The sequence below is a fragment of the Mirounga leonina genome, unplaced genomic scaffold, assembly GCF_011800145.1.
Source record: "Mirounga leonina isolate KUSES-001 unplaced genomic scaffold, KU_Mleo_1.0 Mir_54, whole genome shotgun sequence".
Taxonomy (NCBI): Eukaryota; Metazoa; Chordata; class Mammalia; order Carnivora; family Phocidae; genus Mirounga; species Mirounga leonina.
This window is the reverse complement of record NW_023270812.1, coordinates 6,067,906-6,084,354: the sequence shown is the minus strand read 5'-3', so window position 1 is coordinate 6,084,354 and position 16,449 is coordinate 6,067,906. Positions and strand designations below refer to the sequence as shown.

The 16,449-nt window shown below is 38.5% G+C and overlaps 1 protein-coding gene across 3 annotated transcripts in view; it reads left to right on the top strand.

Annotated features, from left to right (window-relative positions):
- LOC118001822 (E3 ubiquitin-protein ligase parkin) overlaps positions 1–16,449 on the top strand; it is a 1,265,989-nt gene that overhangs the window by 254,155 nt on the left and 995,385 nt on the right. The gene's annotated exons all lie outside the window — the stretch shown is intronic.

The window sequence follows — 16,449 nt, the reverse complement described above, 5'->3', positions numbered from 1 at the left end:
ACAGACCATCCAAACCCCAGTTTCTGTGCCGGTAGCCAGGGAAAACGGAAGCGTAGCAAAAGTCCACCTTTGTGCTTATTTTCGCCACGCCTCAGTAAAATTGTCCTTAGGACAGGCCCCCGAAATGTCAGAGAGTGAGCAGCGCCTGTCCTCTCCTATAGCACCACACTGCTCCTAAGGCTATCCAAGCGTCCTAGCCTTTCATCTGGGTGTTTCACTGCCAAGGGTGATTTCTGTAGCAAGAAGGGGAGAACTGGTGAAGGAAGTGATGCACAGCGCCCTCACCTGGAGGTGGAGACCTGTCATTTGTTGGGGGAGGTCAGCAAATACTGTTGAACGGGGATTGAAGTCCTTCTTTGTGAAAGCGTGAAAGACGGAATGCTTTCTGTGGGTGGAACAGGTGATGCTGAGGGACCCCTCAAACACGCGTTCCCCCTTCCTTAACCAGTGCCGATTAACTGCACTCCTGTTTATGGCTTTGTGGGGGCTGCTGCTGTGCACAGCGGGGCTGCTGGGTCGGGCTACATGGAAACCCCTTCTGGTATTGACATCCTATCATTGTCCTCTGTTGATATTTACTGCTACATCGCGAAATGCTTTCGAAATTTGGGTATACAAAGAAGCTGTAGAAATGCAAATCATCCCCCTCCTGCTCCACCGTGTCTTTGCTGATGGCTGGAGGCACGTGCTGATTGAGCACAAACTGCTGTGCTTTGCTTTTAGGCAGTTTGTTTTTATAAGGGAAGTGCCTGTGCTAAAAAGTGTTTCGCTTTTTTTTTTTTTATTTCAGTCAACTAAAAAGCTTCTTACTGTACCTGCCAACCTCTAAATCCAAGAATGTTCCCTTCACAAATAAATGATTTTAAAACAGCTCCTTGAACCAAAATATTTTATGTTACCAGGAGTTTTGAAGTTTCAGGTTCTAAAGCTCTTCACCTTTACTGTTCAAGCTGATAGGTTAAACTAATTGCTATAGAGGATTCATTTGACAAACATGTATGTGTAAGATATATATTGATTTAGATTCTTTTTCTTTTGACACACACTTCCAATGTTCTGGGCTTCCCAGGGGCTCACAAAGAAAGGCGAAATTCATTCCTGCTTTTGTGGTGACTCTTTATTTAGGGGCCCTAAAAGCAACAGAAGTATTAGGTTGAACCATATGGCATAAAACTATGAAATTGCTATTTCATGTGGTCCAACGTAAGAATGTCAAACATGAGAAGCACCATATGGAAACTGAAATGTAAGTATTACAAGATTCTAAAGGTGGAGAAAACACATCTGAGTAGAAGTCACCAAGACTTTGTGCATGAATTGAAACTGGAGTAGGATTCCATAGATGGAGAATGAGCATGGAGTGTGCTTTCTGGAAAGCATGGGTCCCTGTTCTAGAAGCTAGAAGAGATGTTGAAGACTGGCAGGAAGGGAGCTTAGAGCTGTATCTTGCAGAGGTTTCATGCATGGAAATAGGGTGCTGTCGAGGGAAATGGGAGTCTGGAGATCCAGTCTGGTTGTAGGAAGGATGAGGAACTTAACCTGCATGATAAGGGGATGCCAAGGGAAATATATATGGGGATGTCTAGCAGGCGTTTGAGAACTTAGCTGTGGCACTTCGGGGCTCACTTTATATTTAAGGACGAGCTACCTAGAGCTAAATATTACAGCTATTGGGTTAGATGTGGCTGCCGAAGGGGCAGAGGACAGAGGCATGAGCAGGTCTTTTAGGCAGCGAGGGGAGAAGCCAGTAAAGGAGGCATCATCCGTCCAACTGATGCATTGGAGGATATTTTGGAAAAGGAAATTACTGGTAAAGAAGTATACCCGCTGTGAAAAGATGGGGGAGGATGAGAAGAAAAGAGCCTTTGGACTTGATGACCATAGTGATGACTCCAGTCCAGGGTTGTGGTTGGTGAAAGCCAGAGCGTTGGGTTCAGCGTGAGCTGCGGACTATAATGAGGAGGCTCAGCTTGTCAGCAAGGTTATATTATCTTCATTTCTAAGTGCATGGATTATACTATAGAGTGTTTACATCATAACTCTTAAGTATTTAGGGAATACCTAGTTTTAATACTACAAATTAAGGCAAAACAATTTTTCTTAAATGTATCTTACATACTTAGACAATGTGGCCTCTCTGTATTTCAGTTTGCTCATTTGTAAAGTGGAAATAATACTAGTATCTATCTCATTGGAATTTTGTGAGGACTAAATTAGTTAATTTATGTAAAGCTCCTAGAACAGAGTGCAACATATAGTAAACACTATGTAAATGTTAGCATTTATTAGCATCCTCATCCCCGTGATTATCATCACCATTATTAGGGACAACTTCAGAATCTAAGAGATCACTTTAAATAACACAAGACTACTTTCCATCATGAATTATGAAGAGGATATCTGCAATAAATTAAAGAGTTAAGGAATGACAATAGGATACATATTTGACTGGGGCAAATATATCTGTGTGTGTGTGTGTGTGTGAATGTATATCTATGTAGTATTTATACATTTTAAGTAAAGTGTATACTTTTAGTTAAATTAAATTTTAGTTTAGTTAATTAAAAAGAACTCTCTAGAGTTTGTAAATGAATTTGTGACCCTTACTTGTACAGGTTTTACTTACCTTAAGAATAGTGGAATTTGAGCAGTGCCTGGGTGGCTCAGTTGGTTAAGCATTTGACTCTTGATTTCAGCTCAGGTCATGATCTCAGGGTCATGAGATTGAGCCCTGCCTCAGACTCCATGCTGGACGTAGAGCCTGCTTGAGATTCTCTCTCCCTCTCCTCTGCCCCCCATCTGGCATGTACTTGCACGCACTCTCTCTCTACAAAAAAAAAAAAAAAGAATAGAATTTGAATTTGAATTTAGCAATCTTAAAAAGACTTTATACTTCCTCTAGACAACTGTAGTAAAAAATAGAAACTTATAGGGGTGCCTGAGTGGTTCAGTCGTTAAGCATCTGCCTTCAGCTCAGATCATGATCCTAGGGCCTCCTGGGATTGAGCCCCACATTGGGCTCCCTGCTCAGCGGAAAGCCTGCTTCTCCCTCTCCCACTCCCCCTGCTTGTGTTCCCTCTCCCGCTGTGTCTCTCTCTGTCAAATAAATAAATAAAATCTTTAAAAAAAAATAGAAACCTATAGCCATAGTGTTCAGCAGAGATTCCTAGATTCATCATGGTATTATTGCTTTTAAAATATATTTTTGTAAAGTGATTATTTGCCACATACTGTGTTTGTTATAAGCAAACTATAAAGAGTTGTACAATTTTTTCCTACTTCATAAACAATGTTTCTGTGCATGCTTTTATTATTTTCCTTATACCTACAAGTATGTGATATAAAACTAATCTTTGACTTAGTATGCATAGTTGCTTGGTATTTTTCTTTATAAGGACTTCTTGTCAGCTCTTGCAACAGAGTATTCAGGTCCCATTCACATGATGTGTCTCTCATTTTCCTAATCCCAAATCTAACATGCTCCATGTCAAAAATCTCTGAAATCACCTGTATATGATTTTGAATTTATTATTCAGAATTATACATGGAAAATAATATTCTAAAGTAGTTGTATAATTCAAAATGTATGAACTGTGTCATTAGATTAACTTACAATGACAGGGACTTGAGAATTTATCTAAGATTTTGTTTGAGCAGAATTCATTGTATTCACATGAGCTGTATTAATATCATTAGTATCAATATAAGTTTATTAGCCAGTGTATTAGAGTTCTCCAAAGAAACAGACTGGTAGGATGGATTCATCCATCCATCCATTCATCCAGCCATCATTTTTTTAATCTATCTATCTATCTATCATCTATCTATCTATCTATCTATCTATCTATCTATCTATCTATCTGTCTATCTAGGATAGACAGATAGATACATAGATGGATTTATTATAAAGAATTGACTCACATGATTATGGAGGCTGACAAGTCCCAAGACCTGCAATCTGCAACTTTAGTTTGGTCTCAGCTTGAAGGATTAAATCAGGAAAGGGAATGGCATAGTTTCAGTCTGAAGGCTGACAGCCTTGAGACCCAGGAAGAGCTAATGTTTCAGGTCAAGTCCAAAGGCAGGAAAAAACAAAACACAAAAACCCTCAAACAATGTCCTTGCTAGAGGGGCACTGAGAAAGTGAAATTCCCTCTTATTCATGAGAGAGTCAGTCTTTTTTAAAATTTTTCTCCCCAGGCCTTCAACTGATTGGATAGGGCCTACCCATATTGGGGAGAGCTGTCTGCTTCACTCAGTCTACCAATTCAAATATTAATCTCACCCCTAACACCCTCACATACACACCTAGACTTATGTTTGACCAAATGCATGGGCACCCCATGGTCCAGTCAAGTTAACACATAAAATTAACCATCTCAGCCAGGAAATGAGAAACCTGGTTATAGTTAATTAATGTTATAGGAAAGTTATTCTATTTGTATTCTTTTTGTAATAATTAATTATACTTGCAAAATGGGAAAAATGTCTTATTTTACATAGAAATATTTGTTTTATAAAAAAAAATTCATGGGCGCCTGGGTGGCTCAGTCGTTAAGCGTCTGCCTTTGGCTCAGGTCATGGTCCCAGGGTCCTGGGATCGAGCCCCACGTCGGGCTCCCTGCTCGGCAGGAAGCCTGCTTCTCCCTCTCCCACTCCCCCTGCTTGTGTTCCTGCTCTCGCTGTCTCTCTCTGTCAAATAAATAAATAAAATCTTTAAAAAAAAAAAAAAATTCATCCAGGTGGATGTTCATAAATTCCTTTAAATACTCAATATTACGATGTTTAAAATGTAGATACACATTTGGAGACCATCATTTCATAAAATAGATTATTATTGTAGTAAATATTAAAGGGCATCAGTTTATTACTCCTGTTCTTCCAACTAAGCTTTATGATATGACATGATCTGAGTTTGGAAGACCAGAGACATTTAGACTTCACGAGCTTAGGTTGTAAATATCAAAGACAAATAAATGACCCTGAGAAGCCAAATTATTTAAAAACTGTGGCCCTACCCTCATCCCCACCAACAGTAACAAAGGGTGAAGGAGAGTCTAGATTACCTCCCTTGTGAATCTATAATGAGTGCCTTACACACCTGCCCCCATGACAGTAATAAGCTACACCTCTCCCTCCCTGCTGGCATGGTAACACAAGGGTCTTAGAGGTGAGTTGGGATTTTCACAGTTGCTAAGTGGTAACAGAGACACTGTTACCACAGTGCCACCGGAGATCACGTGTGGTGCCAGAACATGACTCCCACCCGTCAATGATGAGGAGTCCCCATTTCACCAGATAATGAATGGAGACCTGGACTTCTGTTTCCACTGGCAATAATGAGATGGTGATCCCCTTTTCCTGCAGGAATAGTGTCAGAAAAAGCCAGGTAAAGCAGAAGGTTTAAATAAGATCCAGTGTCTCATAACATACTGAGAAAATGCTCAGGTTTCAAAGGAAAACCATTAAGAATCAGGAAGATCTCAAACTCTTTGAGAAGACTATCAGTAGATGCTGATATTGAGATGACAAAGATGTTAGAATTTATCTGATATTTTAAACAGCCATGATAAAATGCTTCGATAAGCAATTACAAACATGCTTGAAATAAATGAAACAAATAAGTCTGAGAAAAGAAATAAAGGATATAAATAAGAATAAATGGAAATTATAGAATTGAAAAATACAACAACAAATAAAAAGCTCACTGGATGGGCTCAACAGAAGAATGGAGGGGATAGAGGAAAAAATCAGTGAACTGGAAGACAGAACAGTAGAAATTGCACAATTTGAACAGAGAAAATAGACGAAAGAAGGCAGGAAGAAAAGGAAGGAAGGAAGGAAAGAAGAAAGAAAAAGGAAGGAAAGAGGAAAGAGAGGAAGGAAGGAAGAAAAGAGCAAGTTACAGAAATATGTGGGTCTATAAAAGAGCATTTCAAAATTGTGTCATCAGAGTCCTGGAAGGAGAGGATAAAAGAAGGAGGAACTAAAAGTACTCAAAGAAATAATGGCTGAAAATATCCCAATTACTACAAGTAACTGCCAATTTAGGAACCTGAAGGAATCCAGAATTTTGACATAGTCAAAGCAATACACACATCATAACAAACTTCTAGAAACTAAAGACAAGGAAAAAAAATCTTGAAAGCAGCTAGAGAAAATGTACAGCATAACCCAGAGATGTTGCAGGTTCTGCTTCAGACCACCACAGTAAAGCTGATATGACAATAAAGTCAAATGGACTTTTTTGGTTTCCCACTGCATATAAAGTTATGGTTTCACTATACTGTAGTCTATTAAGTGTGCAATAGCATTATGTCTAGAAAAACCCAATATACATACCTCAATTAAAAGAATACTTGATTGCTAAAAAATACTGTTATCTGAGCTTTCAGTAAGTCATAATCTTTTTGCTGGTAGAGGGTCTTGCCTCAGTGATGATAGCTGCTGACTCATCAGAGTGGTGGTTGCTGGAGTTTGGGGTGGCTGTGGCAATTTCTCAAAATCAGACACCAACGGAATCTTTGACAATGCCTCTGTAGCTTGTGATGCTGTTTGTTAGCATTTTATCCACAGAACTTCTTTCAACTTTGGCCAGTCCTCTCAAACCCTGCCCCTGTTTTATCAACTAAACTTATGTCATATTGACAATCCTGTGTTGTCATTTCAACAATCTCCACACATCTTCACCAGGTAGATTCTATCCCATGAAACTGCTTTCTTTGCTCACTTGTAAGAAGCAACTCCTCATCCATAAGTGTCTGTAGTGAGATTGCAACAATTCAGTCCCATCTTCAGGCTCCAGGTCTAATTCTAGTTCTCTTGTGTTTCCACCACATCTGCATCTACTTCCTCCACTGAAGTCTTGAACCTTCAAATTGTAAAAAAAAGTGCAATATCCGTGAAGTGCAGTAAAGTGAAACAAATAAAATGATGTATGCCTGTACATCTTATGCAAAATGGAAAAGCAATTTCAATGGCAGTGGATTTCTCATCAGAATCCATGAAGGCTGGAAGAAAGTGGCACATTTTTCAAGTGCTGAAAGAAAAGAAGTGTCAATCTGGAAACCTATACCCAGAGAAAAGATCTTTCAGAAATGAAGAAGAAATTGATGTATTTTCAGATGGAAAAAAAACCTAAGATATATTGTCATCAAACTTCCCTAAAAGAATGGATCAAAGAATTCTTTATCAAGAAGGGAAATGAAAAAGGAGGAACTTTGGAACATTAGAAAGGAAGAAAGAACACAATAAGCCAAAGTATGGCTGAATATACAGACTTTCCTTCTCTTGAGTTTTCTAAATTATGTTTGAGGGTTGTAACGATGTCTGATGTGGTTCTATGTGTCGGAAGAGGAAATATTTAAGACAAATATATTATAAATGGAGGTAAAGTGACATAAAGGGAGTAAGGTTTTTATACTTCACTTGAAGCTGTAAAACGTAACTTGTGTGGTAAATTATCACTGATATAGTAATAGCTAGAGCAACCACTAAAATAGCTAAGACTAAAGTATAAAATGGTAATGACTCTGAATGCTCATGAGGCTATGGAAATATTGGGTCACTCATATATTGCTGGGGGGAATAGAAAATGGTACAGTCACTCTGGAGGAGAGTCTGACAGTTTCTTAAATACTAAACATACACCTACCCTCAACACAGTAGTCACAGTCTTGGTTATTTATCTCAGGAATGAAGACTTGTGGTCACACAAAGCCTAGGACATGAATGTTTATAGCAGCTTCATTCACATTAGAGAAAAACGGAAATAACCTTGATGTCCTTCAGTGGTAAATGAGTAAACCAACTCTGGTACATCCATATCCTACTCAACTGCAAAAAGGCACTAACAATTGATAATACACAACATTTTGCATGAATCTCAACGGAATTATGTGAAATGAAAAAAAGCCAATCCCAAAAAAGTCACATGCCGAATGATTCCATTTATATGACATTCTTGAAATGACAAAATTATAGAGATGGAGGACAGATGAGTGGAGGAGGGGATGGGAGCAGGAGGGAAGAGTATGCGGTAGTAAAAGGACAACAGGACGGCAGGAGGGACCCTTGTGGTGGATGTTCTGCACCTTGACTGTATCAATGCTGATGGTACAATTGTGTTGTATTACAGTTTTGTAAAATGTTACCTTTGAGAAACTAGGCAAAGGAAATCTAGGATCTCTCTGTGTTATTTCTTACAGCTACATTTGAACTTATAAATACCTTAAGATAAAATTTAATTAAAACAAAACAAACAGAAGTTCTACCATCTTCCACAGAGGAATAGAAATTATCTCTCCCTATAGAAAATAAATAAGCGTGTTATTTGCATCTATTTTAATGGGGCACTACTTCTTAATAAGTGATTTTCAATGTGAGAAACTAGTAAATAATTTAACTGATTCTTAGAGACATTTAAAGACTAATTCACACTAAAAGTATAAGGCCAATACAACATAGTACTTGTAGAAGTATTAAGACATCTTTCTTGAATTCTTGAACAGAATCATTAGCACCTTATGGGCTTGAACGGACATGATTAGTATTTATTTGTAAAGTTCTTACCAAATATTAAGAGAAACAAAAATAAAGTTTTTAATAATGTGTACTCTAGCTATACACATTTTCCAAATGGATTTGAGAGTCATGCACTATAGTTTTAGGAAAAAAATGAGCATCTTATGTAACCATTGTGGTTATGATGGTTAGAGGAAACATTCACTTAGAAAAATTGCTCCTCTTTTATTGGTACTTTACTTTTATGTTATAGAAGGAATTTGGGGATGAAATAGTTTCATTTATAAACTAAATGTGTTTAATTTTTTAACCTTCTCTCTTGAATGCGAGACAGAGGCTAGATTAAATTAGAACACAGAATGCACTTTAACCATGATTTTTTTTTGTTTTTATATAAAAGAAGAATTCTGCAAATGACAATATATATGGCCAAGATGTTTTATTTAAAATTCATTTTTTTTCCTCTGATTGTAAGACAAAAGGGAGCCAGTTTACATACCATTATACTCAGCAGTGATTTCTTTGTATGTAAAAGTACAGTTGTGTAAATGAGACCTGCAAACACTTCAGGAATAATGCAAACATTTTTTTCCAAAGGGTTGTCTTGCTAATGGAACGTTCTGCTGGCTTCATGCATTTAGGTAAATGTAGATCCCCTCTTGAGTTCCTTCAAAGTACTGGTTCATTCTTATGGTGGCTGGTAAGTCCTGCGAACTGTTAGAATCTAGAATCAAAGGATGGTAATCTGTACAGAGCAAGGTCTCACTCCCAGAAGTCCCTTATTTAATCTGCTTCTGTCTGCTGTTTATATGTGTCATTTGGAAAAAATCTCTGAATTACTAATTTTTTGCATAATTCAGTACCCTCAGAAATGTTATTTTTCTGTAGGAAGTCTTGACATTTGTGTGCCCCCGTGGACTTATAAAACGTCTTTGAGGATTGCCATGAATAAACGCAGACTTGAAGAAAAAAAAAAGTTGAGATTCTTTTAGCTTGTAAGAGGCTGAAGATAGAGTCTGTGGGTTTATTTAATAGGCTCATGCCTCTCAAAGATGTTTCCATTGTCCTTATTGTGCTCATTTTCCAAGATAGACGATATGTGAGGGAGTAAAACTCTGCAGCAAACCAATCCCCTAAATCTTAACATAGGATGCATTTTATTAGAGTATATAAGGGAAAAACCGTATCTCGTAGGAAACTTGACAAGTGGAAGAACAAGTACACAATGTGAAATTTTATTACTATTCACTGAAGTCCTCAATTCAAATCGTCTATTCTGTTGTCTCTGTTACCGGACTCAGATTCCATCATGCAGTTGACCCAGTTGTGTTTTAAGAATTTGATACAGTCATTATCCTTCAGCGAAGGAAGTATCATTTAGAAGAAATGAGAATTTGTGCCCATACCATTCACCTTAAAGCTTCCTTTTTTTTTAAAGATTTAATTTATTTTAGAGAGAGAGAGCTCCTGTGTGAGCTGGGGGGGGGAGGGGCAGAGGGATAGAGAGAATCTCAAGCTGACTCCCCGCTGAGCGCAGAGCCTGACAAGCAGGCTCCCAAGGCAGCAGAGAGCCCAATGCGGGACTCAATCCCAGGACCCTGGGATCATGACCTGAGCCGAAGGCAGACGCTTAACCATCTGAGCCACCCAGGCGCCCTGACACAGGGCTCCATCCCAGCTCCCTGAGATTATGACCTGAGATGAAATCCAGGAGCCGGGTGCTCAGCCCACTGAGCCGCCCAGGCACCCCTCACCTTAAAGCTTTTAAACCAAAAGTTTGCTCACCCAGATTCTACCTTTTCCTTCTTTTCTCTTATCGTGTAATTGTAACAGGCCTGGGATTGTTATCAGAGAACAATGAAAAATTTTAAATGAAAAAGCTCTTTAAAACTTACAAACCAAACTTACTTATTGACCGATAAACATGAGACTATGTATTCCTCATTTTCTCTTTGTGGGTGGACTTGAGCTACAGCTTTAATTAATTTATAGCTTAATATTGGTAAATATTTGCTCTGCTCCCTTTTATTTTCTTTAGGTATGAATTAAATGGGAGATCAAGTTAAATATGTAATAAAATAATTTATTTTAGTTACACTTTCAGTGATGCCTATAAGACAGAGGAAACAACATTGAATGGGACCAGGAGAGTTTTACTTTCCTGTTTTAATATATTAATTTTTTCCCTCCAATTATTAGGTTTAATATTGATAAGAACACAATTCTCATAAACCACTTACCAGTAGAAGTGGAATTAAATGAAATTACCTTTGGGTAAGTGGGTGTGGCCATACAAGCCTTTCTGAGGCCATGAAGGATGTGTTAAGGCAGCATTCTTTGGCCATGAACTAAAACAGAGGATACACAAACCCACTGGAATGGAAGCAAAACCTCAAGCTTTCCTGATTTGTGGTGCAAACTCATGATTATTAACTTGGTGTCCTATAACTAGTGTTATAGTCTCATTGATTTGTGGATTTTTAAAAGACAGCATTTTATGCATATGTGTCTTTACATAGACAAGCACACATTCTTTTGGGGAATGCAGTTCTTGGGAAGAAAATTGTAAATTTTGTGGGTGCATTTGTGTAATTGTATTTGAGGGTTTTATTCTGTCACTGGATTTTATTTTACCATCGAATGTTTCCTCCCCTGTTGTTGGATCTGGTCAGTTTGAATTCAGAAGTGCCACTCCTATGTCATTTAATATATAACCTAATTAATGGCAGAGAGCTGTGCTTTTTAAATTGATAGAGCATTCTGACATTAGAGGGAGAAGTGAGGAATGTGAGAACCGACTGATGTCTATGTTTTGGAGTACATCACAAACTTTAGTTCAAATGCGTGGGCTTTTGAAAGCTCAGTACAAGTTTTGCCAAGGATAGTTTCTGTTCATTTTTACATCCTTAAATATTTCAAAGGGAAATGGATCTGTGTGTTTGCATTCCATTTATGCATAATTCATCAAAACATCGTTCTGAAAGGAGAGAAAATAAAAACAAAAACTTACTAAGATATTTCTATTGTTATTTAAAACTTGGACACTAAGAACTTCAGAACCGCAAAAGTAGATAATACCCATTGCCTTGGTTTACCTGTTTTGCCCCTCAGTTTATTCTCATTTTGAGCAGAATTGAGTTGCATGCTTGTCTATGGAAGTCTAAATGACTGATACATATATTATAGGAGAGTTTTATGGTATTGTCTCCAACACATGCTTATTGCCATATATAACAGAGAAGTTAAAATTTCAAGAATGTCAGATGCTGGATGAAGTCATTTACTTAGAATTCTACTTGACTTTCTAGTCCAGTTCTAATGAAGTGGATATGAATCACTCTAAAGTCAGACTTTCTGGGATGGGCAAGTCTTTTTTTTTTTTTTTTTTTTTTTTTAAGATTTTATTTATTTATTCATGAGAGACAGAGAGAAAGAGGCAGAGGGAGAAGCAGGCTCCCAAGGAGCAGAGAGCCCAATGCGGGACTTAATCCCAGGACCCTGGGATCATGACCTGAGCCGAAGGCAGACGCTTAACCATCTGAGCCACCCAGGTGCCCAATGGGCAAGTCTTTTAAATGTTTCCATCTCTATTTTTCTCATCTGTAAAATGGAAATAGTAATAGTGCCTGTATTTTTTTAGGGTTGTTTTGAGTTTTAAATGAAACGATACCTACAAAGGACTGATGAATAAGCAAAATTTTAATTATTATTAATTTTGTTTGATGAATAATTCTCAGAAGCAAAGAAAAACCTTTTATTTCCAGTGTGCAATCGATTCATCCTGAAATTTATTTTCTTTTAAATCTCTCCAAAAGAGAACAAGTTTACTCCCTGCCAGATTTCCTATTTCATACTTGGGATAACCTCAGAATGTCAGACCTCAGTATGTCTTACTCGTGGGAGCTCCTTCGATTTAAGTCTTACCATAAATTTTTATCTTACAGCGTAACCTATTCTAATGGAGTTTACCTTTTTCTTTAGTGTGCTGAATATATCTGGACACACCATTTATTCTGGGAGCAATTTTATAGAGTACTTACTATTCAAAATCTGTTTATTCAAGATTGCTCCTAAGAGTTTGTGAGTCACTCAAATTTAAAATAGAGGACAAGGGGGTTAGGAGAAAACACATTATATGGCCTACTTCAGTGACTCGTTTGTCACTTCTGTAATTTAAAAGCAGAATGGAAATGCTGAATTTACATAATCTATTATTTTGTAGTCCATTTAAAGGTAGTGGTATGGTTCCTGCTGATTAAATTAGTATCTTTTTGTGTTGGTATCTTTTTTGAGTGCTTTAAAAGGAAAAAGTTGGTTTCTCACATGTCAGTCTTCATATATGCTTATATCATATAATGTATATAATTGTTGATTTCATCTCAGTCTTTTACCTTTACCATGGTCTTAAAAATATATATATAAAATTGTATATCAATTATTCAATCCTATTCACTGCCAGTAAACAATTTTTAAAATAATCTGTTCCACTTACTGTAAAAGAGTATATGAGCTATTAAAAGACTAAATTAGTTAATGATAAAGTGGGAAATTCTTCTAATGATTGATTTCAATTTATTAAAAACACGCCATTGAAAGTTTAAAAAAATGTTTATAGTAAACAAGTATCAAGGAATATTATTGTTTGAAAATAGCAATAAATTCACTAATTCACTTCTAAGGCTTGGTTTGACTGGAAAACACACCTCTAGATTTTTCAAACACACCTTTGAAAAATACAGTAAGTTTGTTGAGAATCTTTGAGGGTTTGCTATTTGACTTGGTATTTTCAACTTTTGCTCGGGTGGAAAAATGTTGCAATGGTCTATCTTCTATTCAAAAGTATTGCATTGTCTTTAGTTTTTGTATTATTTTGGTTTTATTTATTATTTTTGACACAAGAGACTGATAGGAGGAATGCTAAGTATCAAACTACTTCTTTGAATATTTGAGTTTTGTCTATAAATAGTATTTTTATAGATACTAGAAAAAGAAAAAAGAAAACAAGCACAAAAGACTGACAACTGTTTCTAACATCACATTCTGGCCTCTCATTAAATGTATCTATGTATGCATGATTTATATTCTCCTTATAATTTCCATGTCTCGCCCTCTCCAGCATCTTAATCACTACCCGCCCTGTACAAAGCAACGTCCTGGATTTTTTTCAGCAACACTAACAGGTTAAGTGCAGTGTTCTGCTGGTAAAATGGGTCTCCAGAATAAAAAGGTCTGGGGGTAGCTCTGGCGTTTCTGTGGTGTGAGCCCTCCCACCCTGACCTTTTTCATAGTACTCACATGATAATGCTGAGTAGAGTTGGGAAAGATGCTCCACATCTGTTCTTAGGTGTAGGTATGGGCTGGTTCAGCCCAACACTGGACTCCCTTGTCTTGCCTCTTTGTTCTTCCATCTTTGGACTTGTTGTTGCCCGTTTTAATCATAAGAAACCTTTGTTTACAAAACCTTTGTGTTTAGGATAGTTGTTACGCCTAGAAATTCTTTCTCCCTCTGTCTTCACTTCTATTTTATTTTACCTACATCTTGGACAAGCTCCTTTTGGCCATTTTTGAGCAGCGGAGAGGGCCTGAGACTCTGGAACTGACCTGATGCATGCTGGAAGAAGCCAGTGCCTGTCCCTTAGTGCGGTTTGCTCGTAACATGGCCATACTTCATCGTAGGATCAGTGATGTGGCTTCTGTAGTCACATAGTCAATATTATACCACTAGCTCTTCGTCACTAGTCTATATTTGAGCCAATTTTCTCATTACGCATTTGTACAACTGATTTTTTTAAAAAAATTCTATTCATTTAACACTCTTTCATTGAGAATCCATATGTGGCACCAATAAGACATGGACCCTGCTCACAACAACCTTATAACCTGGTGACAAACATACAAGTAGGTCACAGCGCATGGGCTACAGGGCTGACCATGTGGCTTTGAATGCAGGCTGTCCTTTATTAGTTTTGCCAACTTTAGAGCCCTAGTTAACCTCTCTGTGGCTCAGTTTCTTCTCCTAAAATGAGAAAAAGACATCGCCTACCTGGGAGGGTCGTTATGAATATTAAATGAGCTTGTGCATGGAAAGGACTTACAAAGTGCTGGTCCCTTGCAGGCACTCTAGCCTGTCATCATTGTTATCACTGTTGGTAAAGTGCCCCTGGATGGACAGAACAGTTTTCTCTGCCTTGACCCGGCAGGGAAGGTAGCTAGGCTGTGGAGGATCAGAAGCTGAGACTTAAGAGATATCTAGACAAGTGTCCTATAGTAAAAAGGGAGAAAGACATTTTATGCAGAGATAATAAAGTATAAGAAGACACTAAGGTCTGAAACAGTTTAGAACTGCAGATATGTGTTGTGACTAATTGCAATGGAAAAGGAAGAACAAGAAAGGCAGTATCATGATGAGGGTGGACTGGGGTCAAGTGCTAAGGTGCCTGGATCATAGTATCAGAAGTTTAGGTATCTGATCCTTGTAACGAATGTCCCCTGACACTCATGTCTACAGCATGCACACCTGGTGCACAGTTGTGGGAGAACAATCGGAAACAGGACAGGTGGGCTCCTACTCTCAGGGAGTATTCTTTTAAAAAAAAAAAAAATCTATTTATTTTGAGAGAGAGAAAGAAAGAGCACATGAGCAGGGGCAGGGGCCAAAGCAGTGGGAGAGAGAATCTGAAGCAGATTCCCTACCGAGTGCAAAGCCTGACAAGGGGCTTGATCCCAGGACTCTGAGATCATGATCTGAGCCCAAATCAAGAGTCGGACATTTAACTGACTGAGCCACCCAGGCGCCCCTCAGGGAATGTTCTGTTTGGGGAATTATACCAACAGTTTGTATGGAGGGTGTGATATAGTGGGGGGAGTAATAAGAAGTGGGTGCCCAGGCACTTAGGAGAGCACTGGAGGATGAGAAGTGCTAATGTCTGAGCTCAGGCAGTGACAGCAGAGAAGGGCATGCAGGAAGGGCTCTGAGGAGAGACCCAGGATAGAATCTATAGGGTCAGTGAAGGGGTAGGGATGGCTGTTGTGTGTGACCACTAGGATGAAGGATGACCGCCTAACTGTAGGACTTCCGATTTCCTGGTTCATTGGTTTATAATAATCAAACAAATATGGATTGAGCTGTTAACGCATGACTTGTGATTCTTTCAGTGGTGGAGGAGACGGGCAAGGTCTCTGTTCTCATGGAGCTGACATCCCATGAGTAGTAAAAGGTAATTAAACATTTTTGTCAGGGCATCATGAAGATGAATGGTGCGTGTTAAAAAGGACAGAGCAGAAAGATGTAAGGGGCCTGGTACCTGATGGCATCATGGAGCCTGGGACCAACCCAGGACAGCTTTTATCTAGATGTCTTTTCACCTGTGGAAAAGAAATCCCAATTTGGTTATGCTTCTGGTGGCAGTGTTTTGCTACATGCAACCAAACTCAGTCCTAACTGCAAAACGAATGATAGTGGTCCATTTCAGATCATTGTAAGTGCTTAGAAGAACAGAAAACCAACCCAAGACGGGTGGTACTACCTTATATTTAAGAAATTGAGGAAAGGCCTCTCTTTGGTGGTGATATTTGAGCTGAGACCTGAAGCAGTAGGCCCTGGGACTATCTGGAGGGGAGCATTCCAGAGGGAGGGAGCAGCTCGTGTCTCCACTTGGAGTGGGAGCTCGTGAAGCATATTTTGGGGCCACAAAGAAGGTAACTGTGGCTGGAACTTAGTAGAGGCAAGGAGATTAGTTAGGAGGCTAACGTCGTTGTTTGGGGAGACAATGGGACTCACCAAGAGGGCCAGCCGGGGAAATGGCCGCAGTGTACAGATTTGTGATGTTTTAGAGGTTGTCTCAATAGGTCTTGCTGCTGAACTAACTGATATGAAAGAAAGGGAAGATGTAAGTATGACACGCAGATATTTGGCTTGAATACAGG